Source organism: Tamandua tetradactyla, chromosome 1, assembly GCF_023851605.1.
Source record: "Tamandua tetradactyla isolate mTamTet1 chromosome 1, mTamTet1.pri, whole genome shotgun sequence".
Lineage (NCBI taxonomy): Eukaryota > Metazoa > Chordata > Mammalia > Pilosa > Myrmecophagidae > Tamandua > Tamandua tetradactyla.
Genome location: NC_135327.1, coordinates 27,749,034 through 27,771,699, shown reverse-complemented (window position 1 = coordinate 27,771,699; position 22,666 = coordinate 27,749,034). Strand labels below are relative to the sequence as shown.

The window sequence follows — 22,666 nt, the reverse complement described above, 5'->3', positions numbered from 1 at the left end:
ATCTGGCAAGCGTCTTTCACCTAGGTATGGGGTTAAGACATCCTTGGCCTTGGCTCACAGCCTGGTACCTCCAAGGTTGGGTCCTACCATCCCCCACCCCAACCACACCCAATGTCGCAGTCCCAGACCAAGGGGGACCCAGCAGGAGGATGCGGGTGGTGGCAGGTCACAGCCAGACCTCGGCCACTACTGGACCTAACAAGATTCCAGTAGGGTCACCACATGCCAAGCCCAGGGCCTCGAGTAGGCAGATGTCCCCATTCCCACGTGCAGGTCAAGGAACCGGGCTTAGGGAACCACAGGCTGCCCCACGTCAGGCCGGGCTGGGACCTGAACGCAGAGCTGCTTCACGGGCCCCGGAATGGGGAGAGGGTCTCCGTCTCCTGCAAAAATTCTCCTGCTCCACACTGAAATGCTTCCAGCTCCCCAAAGCATTTGTGCTCATTCCCTTCTGAGGATACAGCCTGATCAGCACTTAATCCTGTGCCTGCCACTGGCTTCCTGGCTCCAGCCAGTTCTCTGACTTCTGCGAGCCTCAGTTTCCTCATATGCAAAGAGAACCAGCCCCGTGGGGGACGGGAGGAGGGTGGGCACAGAGAAGGACACCCTCCCCTGACTCTGCATCACCCTCACTACCACCCAGACCCCTCGGGGACCAAAGCACCGCTTGTCCCCCTGGGGACCCCTGAAAACACGGAGGTCTCCTGAGCAGAACAGCCACCACGGAAAAGTCCCATGTGGTCCAGCCTCCCCGTCCCCCTCTTTGGCCCTGGGGCTGAGGGATCTGGGGGTTAGGTCAGTCTGTGGGGGTCAGCTCTCAGGGTGGTGGCTGGACCAGGGGCCCTGCAGACACTGGCCCGTGCTCCAAGGACCTGGCCATGGGAAAAGGAGCCTTTTGGGAAAGAAATGTCATATTTCCCTCCTTTTATACCTGGTTTCAAGTCTCTGCTCGGCCACGGGGAAGGTTGGGGAAGCAGCCCGTGCCATTTTTCTCAGTAATTTCCCCCCTGGGGGGGGGGTGACAATGCCACCAGTTCTGGAGAACCACCGAGCCCCACCTTCTACATACATGGTTAAGGTCACTCTCATTTAATTTAGTGTCCTGTTTCCTCGTGAATAATTTCAAATTAACAGGTTCCATCTGCCTCACTGGATCAGCCTGGCCCTTCCTTCTGTGTTCTCTGGAGACAGAGGCTGGGGCTCAGAGACCGGGCAGTCCCCTTCCCGATGCTTTTCCAGCCTGCCTCTCCCACTCACAAGGCACTTCCTGGGTGCCAGGCCAGGAGCCAAACCCTTGGCCCACACCATCTTATTTAACCCTCTCTCACCCCCACCTGTGAAGCAGGTAGGGGTACACCCCCCCTTCCCACTGGACAGGTGATGGAACTGAGGCTGAGGAGGTGAAGGCACGGGCCCAAAGCCCACAGCCACGGTTCTCTGACATGGAGGCCCGGGTTCTCCCTGCTGGGCCGTCATGGAGGACAGCAGCCCTGGGTGCCCACACCACGCAGCCACGCCAAGATGCACGCTGAGGGGGGTGATCGCCAGGCCGCAAGGAAGGCACTGGGTGCCCTGCTCTGAGCACCTCCCACGGGTCATCTAAGGGGAGAAACAGCTGCCATCTTCTGGGCGGCTTCCTGTGTGTCAAGCACCCTGTCAGGACAAGACCCCAATCTCCCAATCTCCCTGACCACCAGGGGGGTGCAGCGACGGCCCCGATCTCAGACAAGGTGGGGGCCATGTCAGGGACTCCCGCTTTCTGCCCTTCTCAGCATACGGCTTGAAAATAAAACACACTGGATTAAAAAAGGAAACCAATCACAGCGAAATACAGTCATCAAACCACCACCCAGTCTAGTGACACAGGGACGAGACAGGATGACAGTTGTGACGTAGGATCATCCTCATACTAAATATGACCTCGAAACCATCTAATTACTGTCATAATTTCAAAGTTCCAAGGGGTATAAAAAACACCGGGAATGCATATAAAGTCCGTGCTTTCCAATGTTGTCCACACTGCAGACTGGGGTGCACATCCCTGATAAATGGAAATGCTGGGGGTTCATGGAGATGACTGACTTCTCCTCCAGTAAAGTTGGGGGACCCTCCTCTGGGCAACGGAGGCAGGACTGAGCTAAGGGGCAGGGCAGGAGCCCTGGTTCGGATCTCCTCTCTGCCACGTTCTGCTTGGAGCCCTCATCTATAAAAGGGGGAGAGGGCTATGCTGAATTCTTTAATGTTTGCAGAGCACACCCACCATATGGGGGTGCAGCACGTGGGTGCAGTTATGACAGAGCTCTCGGTTCCTCTGGAGAAGCCATGGGGTGTAGGGCAGGTTTCTGTTCCTTCAGCTGCAGAGGGGAGCAGAGTCCACCGGGCTCCGGCCAGCCCAGGGGAGGTCTCCAGACCAGACACCACCCTGCCCCCCACGTCTGCTCCCCCTCTGTGGAGGGGCAGCCGGCCTCCTTCCTGGTGAACAGCTGCGTGGCCCTGTCTGGCCTCCAGGCCATACATGGCAGAATTAGGAATTGGCGCTGTCTGAAATTTATGAAAATCTAATCTCGTTAGCCCTGCCTGGATGAGTTGGGCCGGGGAGGGCCTCACTGTCATTCGGCAGAGTCCCAGCAGGCCAGGGTCCAGCCCGGCATTACTGGCCCCCCCCCATGCCCCGCTCAACACATTGGAATAAGAACCTAGCTCCTTTCCCCGCTAGAGTTTCAAATAAAATCAAAGCATAAATAAATAAATAAATACAATCAAACCAGATGTCAAAGGAATACCTTTCTGATCACTCCTGGTGCAAACACCCCTGAGGCCACATTTATCTCTTCAGGTAAGATCTTTCGTGGGTAAAAAATTGTTCTTTCTCTTGAGGCTTAGCTGGTAATTCCAGGCTGGTTTTCTCTTAAAAACGGACAGCCCTGTGTACAGTGTGCTACGTGCTAGGATGGCTCCTGGGGACCTGGAAACCTGTCACATTCTCTGGGGCCCTGTCCCAAGAGCTGGCAGAGGAGGGGCTTGAGCCTGGATCCCCCTGCCCTATAGCAGAAACTTAGGGTACAGGTTAAGGGCATGGGGCTTTCCTGTAGGGGTCCTGGGTTCGAATCCCAGCTTTGCAGTTATTAACTCAAGGGCCTCAGGCAAATCACTCAGTATCTGCACGTGGACGTTTTGAGAACCATATTAACTAATATGGAGCCAAGTGGATTTCTGAGAAGGAACCCCTTGACCGAAGAGAGCCAGGCCCTGGAATGGGCTTCTGCCACAGCCCAGCCCCTCTCCCAGTGCTGACCTGGTCTGGGCTCCCCAAACCCCCAGTGCACGAGGAGGCCCACCAAAAGCCCTCTGCCTTGGGGTATGGTATGGCTGGAAACTGGGAGCACACTCAGTGCTCTCCCATTTCAGCACTCTGCTCTAACCACTCTTCTGCAGCACACTCTCACCTCAGGGCCTTTGCACATGCTTCATGACCTTCTGGCTTCAACTCAAATTTCACTTCCTCGGGGAGGCAAGGCCTGAGCACCCTGCCTAAAAAAGCCCAGTGCCCCCAACCCTGGGGCATATCTGCTTTATTTTTCTCTGTAGCCCTGATCTGAAAAGCTATCCAAGTGAACCATTTAATAGTTCATTTTCTGCCCTCCATAAGAATGTCAGGGCTAGGGTGGAGACTGCTTTCCTCTGCCAGGGCCCCAGCACCCAGAGCAGTGTCTTCTCCAAAGCAGGCGCACAGCCAACATGGTGAGAAACGAATACACCTGCTCCCATGTGCAAAGATGAGTGTGAAAGCACTCCCAGTGCAGACTTGTGCAAAACCAACAAAGAACCACTGAAGCTTCCACCAACGGGGACTTATGAAACACACAGAGTAACGGCCACAAGTGATCGGTGTACATCGACACGCAGAGACTGGGGCCAGCCGGCTGCATGCCCGTGCAACTGCTGGCCATGGCTACCCCTGGGAGGACCCATGGATGGGGGGACATCCTGTTCCATGCAGCACACGTCTGCACTTGCAGCATTTTGAGCCACACATGACCACATTTTTAGTAAAAGGGGGAAAAGCTTTAAGAAGACTTAAAAGCTTAAATCTTTAAAAAAGATTTTAGAGCAGACAGCCACTCCCCATGAGGCTTACTAGAGACCTCCCTGCAGAGACAATGGGACCCTGTGGTGGGTGAGGAGGGGATCCTTTCTAGTGGGATGGACCTGGGAGCGGGGGCGCCCATACACCAGTGGCCTATGGCCATCTCACCGTGCACGATGCCGGGTACAAGGCAGCCATCTCCTCCCACAGGCCCACCTTGCCTTGTTGTGGGGTATGGGGGGTGTGGGGGGGACATACACACCAGAGAGCAGACTGCCCTTTGACCCCTAGGGGCTCGCTGGCTCTCCACACTGCGTTGGAGTGATGGCCACTCTAAGGGGAAAGGCGTCCTCTCTGGGCCTCCATTCATGTCCAGAAAGTGGGACAACGAAAGATGATTCTGAGGGTGCTGGCTCCCCAACCTGCTTTACACCACAGGGTCCATGCTCAGCTCCTCTACTACCTGGGATGCTTCTTCCAACCTTCCTTCATCTGGTGGACTCGTGCAACAATCCTTCCTCCATCCTTCCAACCAACCAACCAACCAACCAACCAACCAACCAACCAACCAACAATCCTTCCTCCATCCTTCCAACCAACCAACCAACCAACCAACCAACCAACAATCCTTCCTCCATCCTTCCAACCAACCAACCAACCAACCAACAATCCTTCCTCCATCCTTCCAACCAACCAACCAACCAACTAACAATCCTTCCTCCATCCTTCCAACCAACCAACCAACCAACCAACCAACAATCCTTCCTCCATCCTTCCAACCAACCAACCAACCAACCAACCAACAATCCTTCCTCCATCCTTCCAACCAACCAACCAACCAACCAACCAACCAACCAACTAACAATCCTTCCTCCATCCTTCTAACCAACCAACCAACCAACCAACCAACCAACAATCCTTCCTCCATCCTTCCAACCAACCAACCAACCAACCAACAATCCTTCCTCCATCCTTCCAACCAACCAACCAACCATCCATCCATCCATCCATCCATCCATCCATCCTTACTTCCTTCCTTCTATTCCTCCACCCACACAGCACCTACCCTATAAAGCGCTAGGAGCAAGACTGAATTCAAGAATAATGTCCTCGACCCTGAGTCCCGCCCTCTGGCTGCATGAGCTCGTGCACACATGCACTGCCCTACCCAGCCTGGACCTCACACCCGGGCCGCCACAGAGGGCCTCCGTGCTCTGCTCCCCACATGCCTGTCACGCTGCATACCCTTAAACTCTTCCTTGTCTATGTCCCCCCCCGCACATCTCAGGGACGGGGCGCTCCCTGCTCAGCTATGCACATCTCCCCATCTCTGTACATCCCCTATCCAGAGCCTATCACAGAGCTGGATAACTGTCTGTCCTAACGGGCCGAGCAGGCAAGGTACTATTACCCAGACAATAAATGTGAGGTCAGGTTAAAGAATCCCTAATGATCAATTATTGACTCCATGTACATTGCTTGCAAGTGCTGTCTCCTTTTACATGGCAAGATACTTATTGCTTGCAAAGGACCACCCAGGTAAGAGGGTGAACTGCTTTCATATACCCAAGTGACAGGGAAGTGTGCAGAGCCACACTCCTGGAGCATATGTCAGTACCCAAAGCAGACAGTCACTCCCCCTGAGGCTTCCCAGGAGACCCGGATAGCAGAGACGACCCCTCTGCCCTGGGCATGGGTCAGGCACTGAACCCAGGAGGGTCAGGCACCGAGGCTGGAAGTGCCCAGGGAAAGGATAGTGAAATAAGAAGTCCCAGGAAAGCAAAGGGCCTGGATAATCATCTTAGAACCTCATGATTAAATGCACCTTCAATAAGAAAAGACAAAGCCGTGTCTTTTATCTTCTTTGCTATTATCCAAATGGAAAGAACTAATGGGATTTTTTTTCCTTTTGTCACCGGCATTGAACATCTTTAAACACCCACTGTCAGCAAAATATCAATCACTGTTCGAGAGTTATCGGTAGAAGGGAGTGAATTCCCGGAGGTGAGAGAGCTGCTTCCGTCGATGGACACATCAGAGGAGAAGGAAAGTTATTTAAAATAAATCAAATGTGTTTTCTTAATTGAGGAGAGGAGGAAGAAATGCAGATGGGGTGGGAGTGCGTCTGTCCATACACGGCGGCAAGTTAACTGCCACCACACCTTCCTGGCGGGCATTGTGACAGCACCTATCTGTTGAAGATGCATGCTGCTTTCAACCCAGTGATTTCGAGCTCCAGGATCACATCAGACAGAAGTATTCACAGAACGGCCCAAAGGACCGTAGCACAAGGATGTGGCAGTAAAGGTATTTTTAAGAGTGACCAGCAAGAGACCATCTAACTGTCCCCCCAACAACTCCTCACACAACACAACATAGAATGCAATGTGGTCACGTAAAAGCATGGCAGAAATCCGCAGCAGCATTTCTCAACCTCAGCAATACTAAATTTGAAGCGAAATAATTCTGTCGAGGGGCTGTTTAATGCTCTGAAGGATGCTGAGCACACCTCTTGCCCCCGCCCCCCAGAGGCCAGGAGCCCCCAACACAAGTGACAACTACACACACCTCTGCACACTGAGCACCCCTGGGGCTGGGAGTGGGGGCAAAATCACCCCTGGTTAAGAATCACTGGTCTAGAGGTACAGCGAGGAGCAGCCATCAGCCAGTATTGCAGGGAAGCAACAATAAAACTGGAACAGTGTATATAAAATATGGACCCATTTTTATAAACCATGTGGGGATAAAAATCAAATTGTTAACGAGAGCTACTTCTGGAAGAGAGGACCTATGTTCTGTATTTTTATACATCTACACTGCTTGCATTTTACGAGCATATATTTTTTATTATACCAAAACATGTGCACATGTGCGTGTCTGCATGTGTGCATGCATTTGAGTGTGTGCATGCACACGTGTGAATGCATGTGTGCACATGCGCGTGTTTGAGTGGCAGCTGACTACGCGACTCACATGCAGCCTTGCCTCTTGGGAGGGCCCCCGTCTGGTCCCTGGAAACCTGCTTCTCTTTGATGCCAATTTTCAAGAGCCAGGGGCTTCCCCCATGAGCCATGTGTCCAGACACGGCTCCTTTTCCAAACCTCCCCAACGAAAGCACCACTTGGAGCCGGCCGGCACAGTGCAGCGGGATGTAGCTGCTTCCTGAAGGCTCTCCGCTCAACCCGAGGGGGCTGCTGATGCCCGCATGCAGAGAGCTTCCAAGGGCCAGCTAGTGGCGGGCATTGTCCAGAGGGGACGTGACTTTTGGGACTACGAGGCAGCAGCCACTTTTCCTCTTGCAGAGGGCAGGGGGGAGGCAGGCTGGTGAGCGGGAGATGGCAAGGTTAGAGGTCAAGAGAGGCTGGGGAGGGCCTGACCATTCCCCTTGGATTCCAGGTTGCTGAGTACAATTCATTGAACACTGAAGGGGCAGGAGCATCCATTTGTTGGCTGGAGCCCTGGAGCTGGCCTGCCTGGATCCAAATTCAGCTCAGTCACCGGCCAAATCTGTAATTTCAGCCAATTATGTCATTCTCTGCCTCAGTTTCTCCACTTGGAAAGGGGGGTACCACTAGCATTGACCTCATGTCGCTGTCAGATAAAAGACTGCAACAAATACACCTGGTGCATAGAGAGGTGAGCCATCAACACCCGCGACTGACAGTCTACTTAATGGCTCGTTGGGTCCAGCACATGGGCTCTTCAGGGGAATCCCCCACCCCCAGCCTCCAACTTTCCTTCCTCCCTGCCTGCTCATCCCCCTTCACCCACAGCCTCTGCGCTGTCCAGAGACTGGAACATCTGCTTTCTTTTTGCCACACCTTGGCCCCAGCTTGACTGACCACCTGCTGGCCCTCCTTGACCTCCCAGTCAATCCTCTGTGCTGCATCCTGGCCCCATGAACCCACCACCAACTGGCTCAGCCTTTGCTATCACTTTCTGCTCAGGCTCTCTCCAGCAATTTTAAGATCTTCCACCCAGCTGGTGGTTAATTTGGTAAATCCTACCCAGACAGCAGACTTGATATTTAAGAACATGAATCTCGGTCTGTGCCTTGTTGCCACTGCTCATCTGGTCCCTTTGCCAAGATTTCATCTCCTTGTCTTGTAGCTTCCTTGGAGTGGCAGTTTGGACAAGTGGGAGCACTTCTGCTTGGCCTCTACTGCTGGACTCCTATTCACCCTTCAAAGCCCAGCCCTGGCTGCCCCAGAGCTTCTCATCTACTATGGTGAGAACAGTGATCACCACATGGCTCTCCCAGTTCCTCAGGGCTGGGCACACAGCAGTGCTTGGGCAGTGACAGGGAAAAGACCAAAAGTCAGTCAGTATGGGGTCAGACAAACGCCAAGACACTGGCAACCTCTGGAGCTAGACTGGGGTTCAATGAGTGGCCTTGGACGAGGCCTGGCATCTGGGTCCTGCTCCCACCTCCACATGTGTGATCTTAAGTGATGACCTCACCTCTTGAATTGTTTCTGCAACTTCAGACTCCAACGCACCCCTAGCAAGAATTCAGTGGACCTGCTCATAGAAAGCCCTACAAGTGACAGCTGCTCTCCTGGTAGTCCTGAGTGCAATAATGTGCAGAGAGCTCCCACCTGCCAGCCTCCCCAAAGCCTCTGTTTGGAGCCAAAGAAAAGGGGACCTTGAATAGACGGAAGAGGCAGATCGGAGGGAAATCAGCAGCTAAGCACACGTTGTGGAGGTGGGAAACCTGCCAACGAGGATGGACCTCTGAAAGCACCACCATCCCCCTCTCCGAGCAGAAGGCCAGATAATGGGCTTTCCTCCCATTTCATGACCAGACACCTGGCAGGTATCTGGTCAGATTTTTCATGAAAGGTTTCCAAAACCTGAATCTCCTCCCAGGGTCTTTGCAGTCCCATTCACTCACCCCAGCAGCACGATTCCCTGTCCACCTACCACGTGCTGTGCGAGGGGATTCTGGCGAGCAAGGCCAGGCCTTGGTGGCACCAACCAGAGGCTGCCCCGAGGAGCTGCTGTTTTCAAGGCACCCAATGCACTTAATCTCACCATTTGTATTCCCTGAGATAGCACGATTTGAATCTGGGTCCCCAGACTGAACCGAATGTACAATCAATTACCTGGAATCTTGTAAAGACATCCTGAGTGAGTGTGCACTGGGTAGGTGACAGCCTTTCTGGGAGTCTGTCCTCTCCTTCAACCCTGCCCACTGCCCCCCAGGGAGGATCCTAGGGCTCCCAGCAGCCCACAGGCACACTGCCACCCTCCATCCTCTCCACTGGCCCAAGACCACCAGGGTCCCTGGGTCTCCCTCTCTGAGTGTGTCTGTACCCAGGTCCATCTCTCTCAGGCGTGTCTGTCTTTCTGGGTGTCTTCCGTGTGTGTGTGTGCCCAGGGTTTAATTCTGTCGAGTCTTGCCCTGTATCTCTCAGTCTCTCCCTCTCTTTTTTTAGGCAGCAGCCCAGTGAATTCCAAGAGGGAAGTTTTAAGCCTCCTGGAGACCAGCTGCCTCTCTCTATCCCCACCTTACAAGACCGGGTTTTTCCAGAAGCAGAAAATCTCAAATACATAAAGGTCGAGACATTGGCTGGCTGTTCTGAGGAAAGCCAGTTCAGGGAAATGCAGCAGAGCAGTGCAAGGTGGGTGGCCCCAGTTCTGGGTTTGAATCCAGACATTGTCCCCCGATCGGGTGATCCTGGCAGTTACTTGGCCTCTTGCCTTCCCATGTTCAGTCTGAAGCATGGATTCCAATAACACTATCTGCCTCCAGGGCTGTCTGAGAAGTAAATGGGCTGGGAGATGTGTACTGGGCCTCCAAACAGCAGCTGGGACACAGTAAATGCACAGTAAATGGTGGCCATTATTAGACTCCAAAGCAGGTGGCCCCCCCTGACCAGGTGAGACAAGAACACCAGACATATGTTTATTACTGATTTGGGAGTGTCTGGTAGTGAGTAGGTAAGTTCAACTGGTTTGGAGAGAGAAGAGGGAAATGGCCAGAAAAACGGAGAAACCAGAAAAATCCATCAGAAAACAGACCTACACGACAGCCATGGGCCTGGTTGCAGAACACATTGAGACAAGGTGGCTGGGGGTCCTGTCTCTCCTGCCCTCACTGGGCAATGCTGCAGGAAGCTGCTCAAGGGTGGAAGGAGCTAAGGACAACTGCCCTATTCTGTGTTCCCACATAGGGACCCTGTGGCATCTCCCACACCAGAGGGGCTTGGGGATAACATCTCAGGATCAAAGGGTGTTCTGTGTCCCCCCCAGTCTCTGTGCTTGCTCCATTCTACACCAACACCCTCAGTCTACTGTATATCCAGCAACAGTGTTCTTTTTAAAGCACTGATTGAATCACACATTCTCCCATCACACTTAAGTTAAAACCCTATGAGGCCTGCTGGCCTTGCACATGCAGTTCCAGTGGCATGGAGCCTTCTCCCAGGACCTTTGCACAGCCTTTCATGCCACCACCTCAGGGAGGCCTCCGGGTCACCCTATCCCTGTTTCCTCTCGTTACTCTTCATCTTCATCATGAGGAGCTGTGCAGTGTGTTGTTAGGGTCTCTGGATCTTTAGCTGCATCACGGGGCAAAGGAAAGCCCTGCCTCAGTGAGCTGTTTCAGCACTAAATCGATTATGATTCACCAGCTTATGACTCACCTGGCATGTAGCAAGCACTGCTTCTTAAGTGTTAGCAACTGAGAAGTCATCTTCTTTATGAATTTGCTGGCCTATTTGTTTATTTCACCTTTCCAGCAAAAAGGCTCCAGGAGAGAAGGCCCTCGTGCAGCACATTCTTTGCCATATCCCTGGCGTGTAGCACCATGCCTGGCACAATAAACCACCCTCTATAAACATTCAGGCAAGGAAACGGTCCATGTCCAATGTCCACTGGCCAGGACTCACACCCACACACAGGCTGGAGGTGGAAGATGATGATGAAAAATGAGGAATCTTTCCTAAAACTAAGCCTGCACTTCATAATACGGCCCAACCACTGCTTTCCTGGGCACTTAAATGAGAGAAATAAGGCATGTAAGTCAGAGAAATAAGAACTTTTGCCCATGCAAAAAATCCTATACACAAATGTTTATAGCAGCTTTAGTCAAAATAGTCCCCAAATGGAAGCAACCCAGATGCCCTGTGATGGATAAATGGTTAAAAAACTCCATTCCATGGAATACTACCTGGCCATAAAAAGGAATACACTGCCAATACACTCAGCAACCTGGGTAAGTCTCAAGGGAATTCTGCCAAGTGAAAACAGCCTATCTGAAAAGGCCACATACAGTGTGACTCCATTCTATAACCTTCTTGAAGTGAAAAAATTATGGCTGGAGCTCCTAGTAGAGGTGGCCAGCGGTCAGGGAGGGGTGGAAGGAGGGAAGTGGGTGTGGCTATAAAAAAGGTAGGAAGAGGAATCCTTGGGAGGAAATGTTTTATTTGACTGGTGTGCGGCCGGTCAGTTTGCACATGTGATAAAACTGCACACACACACACACACACACACACACACACACACAAGTGTATGCAAAGCTGGGAAAATCTGAATAAGGTGATGGGCTGTACAAGCGTCAGTTTCCTGGCTGAGTTTATTACCCCACAGTTGTGTAAGATGTTACCACTGGGGGAAGCTGGGTGACGGCTACACGGGCTCTCCCTCTATTATTTCTTACAGCTGTATGTGAATCTACAGCTATCTTAGTATAAAAAGTTAAAAAAAAAAAAGTGGGGTCTGGGATGGCCCTCCCCTTGGTGTGGCTGTCCCCCTCCCCTCCCGCACCCCCCGAGGGCAAAGCCAACAGCCTCAAGTAACCCCGGGGCACGACCTGAGCCTGCTCCGGGAGAGAGGAGTATGAGGAGAGAGTAGGAGCCAAATTAGAAGCCGCCTCCCCTTCCTTCCGGCCTCCCTCCCACCCCCCTCTCAAGGCATGTGCCATCTGCCGCTGCAGCCAGCCAAACGAAACCATCTCCAGGCTGCCATCTTTCAACGTGCAGGTCTGGCTCTCAGGTTTGAATGATTAAATTCTAAACGCTCCATTTAAAATCAAGAAAGGAAGAAAGAGCATTTAAAGTAGTCTCAAAGCACGGACTCCTATTGTCTTCCCCGAGAGCGACGAGCCAAGACAACCCAACCTCTTTCCCCAGCGGAGACAGGAACCTGGGGAGGCACAGCAGCTTGGGGTTTTCCAGTTGCGCTGATGAGGCGGTTCCAAAGGCCACTGTAATGTCCATCCCAGCACAAGATTCAGGGGTTCTGGGGATCTCAGAACAACAGGAAGACACTCAAATGTCCTCCTTTTGTCAAATACTGTCCAAGCATCTTCTCAGGAGACCTGAACTGAGCTGGAGGTGATCACTGACAAGGAGCACATCACAAAGAAACAAATATATGCCCCCAGGGAGCCCAAGGCGACCTCTGAAGATCAATAACAAACTTGAAAATACACAAATAAGGAACAACAGTATGAAGACAGTTAAGGCAGCAGTGAGCAGAGGTTTCCTGAGACGGGGTGTTCAGGGAAGACCTCCAGGAGGGGGTGGCCTTTAAAGTGGAGATGTCAAAGATGAGGAGAGCTGGGGGGGGTGGGTGGGGGAATGCCAAGCTGACTGAATGGCAAGTGCAAATGTCCTGAGGTAGCAACATTTGGCACATGCAAGGGAACAAAGAAGACCAAGAATGAGCATATGATGATGAGGCCATCGTTTGGGCCCTAGCAGACATTCAAGACTTCTGGGGGTGGATGTCTGCATGAATGCAAAGCACACTGGCACAGACAACTTGGGCCTGAGAATGATTCAGATGCCATCTTGGTCCATGATTTTCTAAAAAAGGATACACATCAGAACAGCTGGGAAGCTTCCTCACGCCTTAAGAGTGGATCCGAGTCTTTTCCTGGGGGAACCCAGGATCTGCCCAGAATTGGTATTTTTTAGCAGTGCCCCAATGCAGATTAACCGATCTTTATCAGGCATCTGCTCCTTCAGCCAAGGAACCATGTGTTCAAACACAATTCTTATGCTGAGGCCTCAGATGTAAAAGCCAACCTGAAGGCCAACGTATAAGCTGACAACGGGGCAAGGAGAGGAAAGGGGCAGGTGCCCGGCAGGCTAACTGGGTTCCCGAACGAGCCAGGAAAGTCCCCAAACCAAACCTGCTCCAAGCTGGATCTCTGGGAGGAGTAAGAGCAGCTTGTAAGCCCACAAATATGTCCAAAGAAAAAGGATGGGGTCAGAAAGGGGAAGGGAGATGCCCTGAGAACCAAAATTGCTTGGACAGAGCTGGGAGGAGCTGGTGCTTTGTACCATCCAGTCCAGAGGTTCAGAGGCCCACACTGGCATCCTTGGGTGGGGCCAGCATCAGACATCACTCTAATGGGAAGTGCTGCAAAAGCAGTGACCTCACCCGTCCCCAAAGGGGGTCCAGCGCTTGGAGCAGAGCCTGGCTATACAAAAACCCCAGGAAGTTGAGGTGGGATAAGAGAGTGAGCAGCAGAATGGCTTTTGCCATTCGGACAAACCAGCAGGCTGCATTTCAGCCACTAGGGCTTAGCCAGGCCTTGCGCTAAGAGCCCCTGTGTATTACATCCTTTAAGGCTTGTGAAAAGCATCTGGGTAGAGTCCCTCTGTCACCTACCTTGACAGATGAAGAAACCAAGGCAACCTGTTACTCACCCACACAGCAGCTACAGGGCAGGCTGTCGGGATTACAGGTGTGGTTCTCAACCTGGGGTGGTTTGGTACCCCAGGGGACATTTGGGATGGTCACAATTTGGGGAGGGGGTGTCCCTGGCACCCAATGCATAGAACCCAGGGATGCATTAAACACCTAACATTGCATAGGCCAGTCACCCCCCCCCACCCCCCAACAGAGAATTACTGAGCCCCAAATATCGACAGTGCCACTGCCGAGAAACATGGATCAGACAATAGTTAACATCTACAGCAGAACCTGGGACAGCACCCGCTCTGTTCTCCAGACAACACGAGATTCCTATTTAGGCTCCAACATGAAGACAGCGGCAAAGACTTACATCACATATTACTGGCTTGAAGAAAACAAAACCCAGTCTAGAAACCTGATTTGAAGGCAGACATGGTGAGGGAAGGCAGCTTCTTCATTTGACACTCGAACTCTAGGGGTGGGCCAGGAGCTGTCCTGATGATCTAGGAATGCCCCAGCACACAGCAGGCGCTTACTAAGTGCTGGTGATATGAACTGACAGGTGGAGGGGAGCAACACTGCTTATAGTCCTTCTCCACAGTAAAGACGACCAAGACCTGGGGCCTCGGTCAGTGTGATCCCAGCAGCATGAGGGGAAGATACCTTCCCAGACCTTTCCCTATTTCAAAAAAAATTTTTATTTTGATCACTGTGGACTCCTAAGTAAGAAATAACAAAGAGGGATCTGGAGACCTTTGCCCAGTTTCTCCCAAGGGTGACAACTGCAAAACTCTCATTTGTGGTGCAATCCTCTTTATACAGATGAGGGGACTGAAAGCTGGTCTGTCCCTCTGTCAAGGTGGCATGACACAGCCGGCAGGTGACGGAAGCCAGTTGCCACACAGACCCTAACAGGTACCCCCATCCCCTGCTCAGCCTTTTCCCTTTGCCTGAGATTTTCTCCACCATTGCAGATCCTCTCTCAACGCTCGAGTCTCAGCAAGTATCAGGCCCTGAGGCCCTCATCCACGAGATGCTCTCATGACCTAGTTTTATTTTCCGCCCAGCCTGAACTACAGTATTTCAATGATGTGCCCTGCCTGCTCCCTGCCCCACTAGAGTTTGTACGCCCCATGGACAGGAAGCTGTACGGTTTAATCACCCGAGAACAGAGCCCCACGTCCTCAATAGCACATAGTAGGAACTCAATCACTGGATAAATGAACAGGCAATGGCCACATCCCCAAACACGCCCCTCCCCCCACAGGTGTCCACACATGGCTACATTCAGTGGCACGCCACAGCGCAGCCAAGGTTCGGGCTGGGAATGAAGACTTGAGCAGAACAGAAAGGTCCGGATCGCATCCCCACAGGCCTAGGAGGCACCTCTACTTTGCAGGGCGAGCCTGGAGACTTGGTCCTCTCTCAGACTCAGCGCCTTCACCCAGGAGGTGGGGAAACGGCACCCCAGTTCCTTTGCAAACTTAATCACAAGTTCACTGCTGAATAGGGGGTATGGATCCTGGGACACTTGAAGCATCAGGGGTGTCCACTGCTTGCCCAGAGAGACTTACCCCAGGTCGTTTCCAATAGCCCATCCCAATGGTAAGATGTGATCATGACGGCAGGGAATCGGAGCTCCCCAACCTATACCCCAAACTGCTTGATGGATGAAAAGACCCCACTGACGGGCAAGAGACACAGCTGCTTGGTCTGGCCGGGACCCCCCACTTTTTCACTTTTTCAGTTCTTAAAAAAAACCCACAGCAGCACCCACTCCCCGTGAGCAGAGACTGCACCCCCCAGTTTCCAGCAGAAACCAACTCCTTCAGGAGGGAGGAAAGTTCAATTGACGAGCTATAAATATTTCTGCTAAATGCTTCTGGGGAGCTGAGCTTTCTGCATGAGCAGGCCCCACTGAAAAGGAAGGCGGCTCACCAGATTTGTTTCAAATTATGAAAATAGATGTTGTCGCCCCACCACATCTGTTTTGCCTGACAAATGATCAGCAATTCGCCTCCTGAATAAGGCAGTGTACCAAGAACCGTCTTTAAACTTCAGCTTCTCCAACTCTCCAGAAAAGAAAAACAGAAAAGTCCAGGCCTTCCAGGCCTCCCAGATCTGAGGTCTGAAAACCAGACTTCCTTTCAATCTCCTCTCAGGGAATGAGATGCACCATGCACCCCTGAGCTTGGTTCTCAAAGTTCGGATCCATGTGAGCTACTCATATGAGAGTGAACAGGCGGGGGCGGGAGTGGGGGCTCCTGCAGTTCTTTAAGGGAAAAAGACCAGGAGACATGATCAATTATAAAAGATACAAAAATAAAAGCCCCCAGGGAGCATGGGTGATTCAGCGGTAGAATGCTCGCCTTCCATACAGGAGACCTGGGTTCGATTCCCAGACCATGCAACTCCCCCCCCAGAAAAAAAGCCCCCAAAACTCAGACCAGAGTGAACTTTTTTAATGTGCTGAGAAAGGTCAACTTTAGGGGAAAAAAATCAATACCAGTGCCCCTCACTTCTCTGTGCCACACTGGTTTGGTGACTGGGTTAATATAATTATTTTCTTTTAATGATTCCAGTACAAGACCTAATTACGGCACAGACACATCTACCGGCCCAAAGACTTGATAGTTTAACAGTCCTTTGTGAGGTCCCTCTTAAGGAACTTAATAGCTTGGGACCTTGGTAGAGGAAGAGCTCAGAGGGGCGGCAAGTTTTTTCAGGCACTGCAAATTGGTGATGCTATTTTTGGCTTACAGTTTTAAAAAAAAAAAGACCCCTTCCCCTTAAAGCCATTTGGAATGTTTTCCCTTAAAGCTGGGTGTTGCAGTTACACGGAGGAGGGGGTGAAATTCCATGACCGTCTAATGCAGCATCACAGACTCAGCCCCGGACTTCCCCAGGCCAGGTTGGGACATTCACATCTTGACAGGTCAACGACAATTAAGAGGAAAAGACTGAGCCCCAACAGCTTTCCGCCTTCTCAGCCTCAAGCATGCATTGTTTGGCTGCTGGCACGAAGCTGGTAATAAACCCGTGCCGGGTACAATGGGGTAGCAGTTTAACAGGCCACTCCTGCCTGTGGGTTTTGTCTTTTGGGGGGAAGAACTAAAGGGATCAGGCCAAGAAGCTCAGAGCATTGCGTGCTGAGGGGCACTTGCTCTATGCCCTGCAGATGAGATGTTCACTCCCTACCCCACCCCCACCAGAAAGTAGATTTATATTTTGGATTTGCTTCATCTGGCAGGAATGAGATGTGTTTCAGGGATCCCAGGAGACATCTGGTCGGCTGCCTGCCCCCCTCACCCCTCCCCACCTTTTGTGCCCCCTACCATGTGAGAACCAGAGAGCAGATTGATGATGGCGTGGCAGAGGAGGGGGGAAATTTATGGCTCCTCTCGCTGGGTCAACAGCAGTGACAACAGTTTTCAAGGGAGTGGGGGTGCTGCGGCCTGCCTGGGGGCAGGGGGACCCTGTCTCCCCATCTTGACCCCCTCACTTCAGAGGGCAGCCCCGGCTCCCTTCCTTCCTGACTGAGGGTCAGAGGGGCCTTAAAATACGGCTGGACTGACTGTAACTGGATTTCCCAACTCCGCTGGGTTTGCTGGCTGCCTAACAAGGAGGGGGGAGGCCGTGGAGAACCCCCCACCCCCTCCCTCCAGTGCAGAATCTGGGATAAAGCCCGCTGTGGGCCCACTTTTCTGGTCGCTGACAGGACAATGCCTATTTGGCCCCCGCGTTCGGTTCCTGTGGGGACGGGCGATGGGGTGGTTGGGGGGCCCGGGAGACCCTCCACCCACACAGCTTGCCCCCTTTTCACTCTGGTAACAATTACCTAGTCGCTATGGCAACGAGGTTAATTAATGCATCTACTTCGCATAACTAAAACTGCGGACCCATTCAAATTGCCCTGATATTTTCATCCTGGAAAAGGCAACCTCTGGTGTCTTATTAGTCTATACGTGCCACCAAAAAATGCATCCAAAAAGAAGGAGCATTAAAAAGGAGAGGGGATGGGGGGCATCTGCCCACCCATCAGAGAGGAGAAACCCTGGAATGTCACCTCCCCCTCTTTTTTTTTTCCTTCGGTGATGTATAAAATTAGTGCAGTCAAGTGAACGTTATACACACAAAGACACTGCCAGGAGGCCAAGCAGTTTAAAGAAAGGAAAAGTCGCTGAAGAACATTTTTGGGTAGAGGGGGAGGGTGGTCAAATGGTTGGAGGGGGGCCGTGCCCTTCCCCTTTAGTGCCGGTAACCAGAGGGAAACGCCGCTGCCCCAACGCACATCTGTAGGCCGTCTAGACAGTCATACAGAGGACAGTTAAAAAAAAAAAAGGCTGCAAGCCGCAGTCACCCCGCGTCGCCTCCTTGCCAGCGAACCCGGCTGCAACCCCACGCTAACTGCCCGGATTGGCGAAAAATTATAAAAACAAGAAAAGCCCGTGTGGGCTGGGGGGACGTGGCTGGGGGCGGAGGGCGGTGTCTGGGCAGAAAACCATTTATGAGCACGTGTTTTGAAATTCCGCTTTAAAGAAGCTGGCAAATGAATTCAACCTTGTCAGATCTCTCTCCCCTAGTGCAGACCCAATATTCTGCTGGCGTGCTGTCTAGACACATAACAAAGGACTTTTTACAGCGCCCAGAGACGCGCTGACAAAGTAGCCATTTAAAGATGCAGTATTGCTTTCTCCGTCTAAAACGATTTGTCAGATGGACTTAAATGAAAATGCTAAGTTATCGGTCTGGTTTGGGGTCCCCCAGTCTGTGGGGCTGGGGGCGGGGGGGTGGCTGGCTGGCCGCTCCAGAAAGACAAAAAAAAAATGTCAGTTCCGATTGGACTGCACTCCAGGTGGCTCTTAAAATAGTACGTGGCTGACCGGGCAATGAATTCTCACTCTTCTTTTTCTAAGAAGCCAACTGCTAAAAATTTTCTAACACCTCGTAGCAGCAATTTCTGTGTGGCAGCACTGTTTACATGAAGGTGGGGGTGAAATGGCAAAAAGGGTTAAATTTAAATGCACAGGGCCTGGGGAGCTCAGTCCACTCCTGCCTCTGACAGGATGAAGAATAAGTTGGGGGGAATTTGGCATCTCTCACTTTGCATTTTGCAGGCAGGCCTCTTGCCCCAGTTGTGCAAAGGGTCATCGCAAAACTGGCCGCCCCTCCTTCCCAGGAAAGGAAATAGAGTGCAACGTGGGTTAGCCACAAGGGAGCGTCCCTGGGACACATGCAGGGTGACCAGCCCACAACACCCTTGAGACAGTGAACAGGCCTCTTCTCAACCGGACCAGGTCAAAGGAGGGGAAACGGGAGCCAGGATATGCCTGGGGGGGGGGGGGGCTCAAAACTCATCACAAAGTCACAATCTGGGGCTGTCAGACAGGGCTGGGTCTCCTAAGTGGGAGCTCTGGCTTCATCTCAGGTCTGCCAGCTTCCAGAACAAGGCCAGTGCCCTGCCTCCACTCCCACACCCCAAGGAGTGCAATCAGGAGCTGATCATTCCACAAACTCCTAGCACCTTCTCTGCCAGGGTGCTGGCCCAATGGACACGTCCCCTAGATTCATGCCGGCATTGAGGGTAGATTCTACATTTCTGAGACGTCCCTCTCTTCCTCCCTTCCTCTCTCTCACATGTTTTAGAGTCAGACACTGGAGCCAGACAGATCAAACTCACCACTTTCAAGCTGGTTGGCCTAAGGTGAGTCACTACCTCTCTCTGAGCCTCAGTTTCCCCAGCTGTGAAGCAGGGTCCTGACCACCTGCCTCAAAGGGCTGTTGTGAGGGTCACGTGCAGCCATGTGCGCCCCACAACCAACCACAGGCATAGTCTCCTGCTGGCTGTGTTCTAGAATGAGGTCCTGGGCATGTCCATTCTCTTCCCTGAGCCTGGCTGCCCTCCCCTGTGACATGGGGCGACAAGAATACCACCCCACATGGCACAGAGAGGAAGGTGCTAAAGCTCCTGTAGAGAACCAGGAGATGGTCAGGCTTCCACCCACCAAGGCCATCTACACCATCCTCCAGGGCAGGAAGGGGCCAATGGCAAGAGCCTCCCCAACTGGCCATTACAGTAATCCCAAACTACTAAAAAAAGGGAGGGAGTACAGACTACATGACAGGGGACTAAAGACTCACGTGCTTTCTCCCTTTGTTTTTTGTTTCCATACTCTCATTTTAAGTAACTGCCTTTGAAAGGCTACTCTTTCACTCTCTTGTAGCACAGAGCTGAGGGCACCGCTGCCTGCGGCAGATACTCTGGTTCTGTGGCAGACACACAAATGTGCAGATTCCAGAAGACTTTTGCATTGGGGTGAGAAGGATGAGAGGTGAGGGACTGGACAGCATTCTCTTTTCTCAAGGGGTTCCACCCCAAATGATCTTCTCCAGGTGGGACCCTGGAGTGCCTCACATTCTCCTGGGCCTGCAGCAGGTCCAAAGTTCTCAAACAAGGGGATAAGGTGGCTAGAGGCCCAAAAAGAGGTGGACCCCTGACCTGCCCAGCCAGGACACTAGGAAGAACCCAGCTACCTCTTGTCCTTGAGAATTTCCCATGACACACACCCACCACCACCTCTATGTTTGGTAACCACTGCAGACATTACTAATCAATTACTGCATGCTTTCCCTAATCGCCCCGCCCGCCTGGACCTCAGGAGCTTCCTCTTCCAGGTGCCCCAGAGAGGCTGTGCCAATGAAGCTCAAGATACCCTTTCTGGTCAATTCTTCTCTAAACACAATCGTCTCAAGTCTGACCTGAAAGGGAATGATAAAATACTTGGAAGAAATATGAGAAATCCAGGAGGACAAAGTCTGTTGGGGAACAGGAGAAACAGCTAGGCCCCAGGAATCATCAAAAGTACACAAGAAAACGCCCAGGCCCCATCTTGGCCCCTGCTGTGCTCACCCTTCTCAATGCTGTTCTGTTTCTCACTCTTGGATCACACCCCCACGGGCCTCCCAGGCTGGGGGTAGGAGCTGTGCTCTCCCCACCTGGCCGGTTTCCTGTGCAGGGACATAAACCCGGCCTCGGCAGCACTGGAGGGTGAGCTGTTCCGTGGGGGCCTGGACAACCCCTGCGCCCGTCTCCATCTTCCTCTGAGCTTTGAGGACCACGAGGCTGGGAAGGATGGCGACAGGCCTCCAGGCACCCTCTGCCTTCACGATGTCCTTGAAGCTGGCCCTCCCTCCACGTCTGCCGCCGCCTGGTCCTACCATCAAGCTGCCCGGATCACATGTGACAGCCTTCACCAGTCTCCCTGACCCAGCCCATTCTCCACACAGTGGCCAGAAATGGGTGACAAGTGGAGGCTGTCACCCCTCCCTTGCTCTAAAGCCTCACAGGGCTCCCCAGTACCTAAGTTATCAACTTCTCCAAGATCCTACAGGAGGACCTGCCTCTGCCATCACAGCCTATCTCTCACTTCTCCTGTCTTTACCCCTCAGCTCCTCCCACCACAGGTGGCTCCGACATTCCCCAAGGCACCACACACTCTCATTTCTGCCTCAGCATGAAATCGTCATCCCCGAAGGACAAACTCCTGCTTCTCCTTCCTCTCTATGGTTCAGAGAGGGCAAGCCAGTGCTTGTACCACACAGCAAGTCAGGGACAGGGCTCTGTCCAACTGGCTTGAAATGCAGGGAGGGGGCAGGTTCTTGATGCTTCCCGCCCATCTCAAGGCTCCTCTGTGTTCCCACCCACGTGTGAACTGAGTGACTATTTAACCTCAACTGAGCAATTCACAGAGACTGAGTCAGGCAGGGGTCTCTGAGGTTTCTCAACCTCAGCACTACTGGTATTTGATGCTGCATAAATCTTTGTCAGCTGTACTCTGGAGGATGCTTAGCACTGTCCCTGGCTAACCCACGAGGTGCCAGTGGCTGCCCCCCTCCCCCAAGTCGTGTCAACCAAAAAATGTTTTCAGACTTTGCCAAATGTACTGGGAAGGTGTGGGGGTGGGAAGGTGTGTGTGTAGGAGGTTGCCCTCTGTGGAGAACCACTGGGCTAAGGTATTAGGAAGCTACTTCACCAAGTGGAAGGCATCAGGGGCTGAATAACAGTAGTAATAATATGATAATCAATAACAAAAGAGTGATAACGGCTCACTCCCAGTGCCAAGTAACGAACATGAATCATCTCATATATCCTCAGACAGCTTCTCCCCATGCAGAATTACAGTGACCGTTCGTGTCCCCATTTTACAGATGAGGCAACTGAGGCTCCCCGAGGGTACAGTCCTCACTAGTCAAGAACCAGGTCTAGAAGCAGAGAACCAGGGCAGGTCCAGTATCTCAGCAAAGAGGTGGCTCTGGGGTTTGCCTCTCCTTGGGGGCTTGTATCTGTCCTGCCCTTTCCCAAGCGCCCCACTATTGGGAGCCTCTCCGGAGAGGGCTGGAGGCCAGGGAGGAGTGTGGCCGGGTGCTGCCTCCGGGTGTTTGGAGCAGGCTGGCAGCCTGCCCCAGACGGACTGGCACGGGCCGCGGGCCCAAGTGGGCGTTGGCTCGACTGGTTTCAAAGTGCGTTTCTGCCGGGGTGCTGTCTCTACAATTACAAATCCACCCGCGTCTGCATGGGGGGATGTCCTTTGAAGCGGACCTCCCGCTCACGCACCCTACCCCGGTTTCCCCTTTCGGGGAATATTTCTTTCTGGCTTGGCCCAAATCCCACTTTCCGGGGCTGCTGCCCCCAACCCCTGACTCTCGATAACAAAAGGGAGTGTGTGAGTGTCTGGATCGCCAGCCTGAGCATGAAAAGGGGGTACAGGGGGCCTGGCGTTCCAGGGCAGAAGAATGGGGCTGCAGATGGGGTGGGAGGCTGCTCTGGCCCAGCGGGAAGGGCGGAAGGCCGGGCCCACCTCTCAGATACAGCGAAGCGCCCCCCATCGCTGGTGAGACAGACGCATGGCCCAGAACCCAGCCCAAGGG

The 22,666-nt window shown here is 52.7% G+C and overlaps 1 protein-coding gene across 3 annotated transcripts in view; it reads right to left on the bottom strand.

Annotated features, from left to right (window-relative positions):
- PMEPA1 (prostate transmembrane protein, androgen induced 1) overlaps positions 1 to 22,666 on the bottom strand; it is a 56,949-nt gene that overhangs the window by 13,141 nt on the left and 21,142 nt on the right. The window lies entirely within an intron of this gene.